Source organism: Odontomachus brunneus, unplaced genomic scaffold (genome assembly GCF_010583005.1).
Source record: "Odontomachus brunneus isolate Ranch 3 - 2012 unplaced genomic scaffold, Obru_v1 Obru_scaffold_056, whole genome shotgun sequence".
In the NCBI taxonomy this organism is placed as follows: Eukaryota; Metazoa; Arthropoda; class Insecta; order Hymenoptera; family Formicidae; genus Odontomachus; species Odontomachus brunneus.
Window position 1 is genome coordinate 251,664 of NW_022639506.1, and position 2,068 is coordinate 253,731.

Below are 2,068 nucleotides of genomic sequence, written 5' to 3' on the forward strand. Positions count from 1 at the left end.
TGTATACATCGCATCGGGTCATACTATACGGCGATTTAAAGGTGACATTACGCTTCAAAAAAAGTTCTGTGACAGTTTTGTGTTTGGTCAAGCCAGTTGTGTGTTACAGCGTTCCAAAATGGAGGTAAAAAAAGAGAAAATTCGATACATTCTTCAGTACCACTACGACCAAGGTGAAAAGGCGGAGCAGGCGGCCAAAAAAATTTGTGCTGTTTATGGACCCAATACAGTATCGAATGCAACAGCAAAGCGGTGGTTCCAATGATTCCGTTCTGGTAATATGGACGTCGAAGATGAGGTACGCTCTGGTAGAAAATCGTCGAAAATGTCGATAAAATCATGGAAATCGTCGAGTCGGACCGGCATGTGAGCACTTATTCCATTGCCCAGGAACTGAAGATTAGCCAGAAAACCGTTTGGAACCATTTGCATAAGGCTGGTCTCAAGAAGAAGCTCGATGTATGGGTGCCACACGAATTGACGCAAAAGAACCTTTTGGACCGAATTGATGTCTGCAATTCTTTGCTGAAACATAACGAAATCGACTCATTTTTTAAGCGGATGGTGACTAGTGATGAAAAATGGGTCACATACGAGAATAACAGCCGAAAAAGATCGTGGTGAGCTGGCCCAAACGATCGCCAAGCCCGGATTAACGGCCAAGAAGGTTTTGCTGTGTGTTTGGTGGGATTGGAAAGGAATCATCCACTATGAGCTGCTCCCATCGGGCCAAACACTCAATTCGGACCTCTACTGTCAACAACTGACCAGATTGAAGCAGGCGATCGACCAGAAGCGGCCAGAATTGGCCAATAGGAAGAGTGTTGTGTTCCATCAAGACAACGCCAGGCCGCACACATCATTAACGACGCGCCAGAAGCTCCGAGAGCTTGGATGGGAGGTTCTATTGCACCCGCCGTATAGTCCAGACTTGGCACCAAGCGATTATCACCTTTTCAAGCATTTGCAAAATTTTCTTGATGATACAAAACTCGCTTCAAGAGAGGCTTGTGAAAATGAGCTGGTCAAGTTTTTTTACCAATAGGGACGAGGACTTCTTCAATCGCGGAATTATGAAATTGCCTTCAAAATGGACAAAAGTTATCGAACAAAACGGCGCATATTTGATCGAAATCGGATAATCCTAACTATGTTAATTTCATCGTCGAAATAAAGCGAAAAAACGCTCAGAACTTTTTACTTCACCTAATAGTAACATCATATGTTGCGCGTTTTATCGCTGTCGCACATGCTGTCTGACGACGTCTTGCAGTCAACCGCATTCACACATTGATGTATCAGTACAAAAAAATGTTGCATTGATTACAAGTATTAACTTAAGATTGCACTGAGAATTTCTCAATTTATTGTTCAATCAGTCAATTAATGCGCGGACATTAGATCCTACTCATCATACACTCTTGACATCGTCGTATTTCATCGGCGTAAAGCATAGATTCATCGTGCAAAATGATTTCATCTATTTTTGGACAGTTCAAACTGTCTCGATAATGCATACAAAGTTCGCGTTTATTGTGTCGCTCTATCTTTAAAATTGACATATCAGCATTGCACAAATTATCGCATAAATGTATGTCATAGAACAATACTATACGTGTAAACTTGCCACTACCTGCCGGAGTTTTTATATATAAATTTTGAATGTTATAGTTATTCAGCACTCTGATGTCTGGATGCATTATAAGCTCATTCAATTCAGTGTTTATCTCACATGCATTCTCCGTCGCAATCTTACATGCATCTTCCACTATCTGATTGACGTGCTCTTGCATGGGGCCAACAATTTAGAGAGTAGAATCTGAGAACTTTAACATTTTCCTTCACACCGCGTTTGTTTATTCCTCGCAAACCGAGTTATCTGTCACGCAAAAACTGCACCATCGATACCTTTCTTGATTTGTCCTCCATTTTAGCCGTTCAATTTGTTGCTTGTGTCCCGTATCTGTTGCTGCTTGGATCTCGACTGAACTATACGCTGATGAAATACTCATGATTTTATATATTAGGACCTTAACTTAGTTTCCGCCCGCAAATGTTAGATGGCAAT

General features: G+C 41.4%; 1 pseudogene; it reads left to right on the forward strand.

Moving 5' to 3' along the window:
- Window positions 1-215: 215 nt before the first annotated feature.
- Window positions 216-714, forward strand: LOC116845684 (annotated as a pseudogene).
- Window positions 715-2,068: the final 1,354 nt, after the last annotated feature.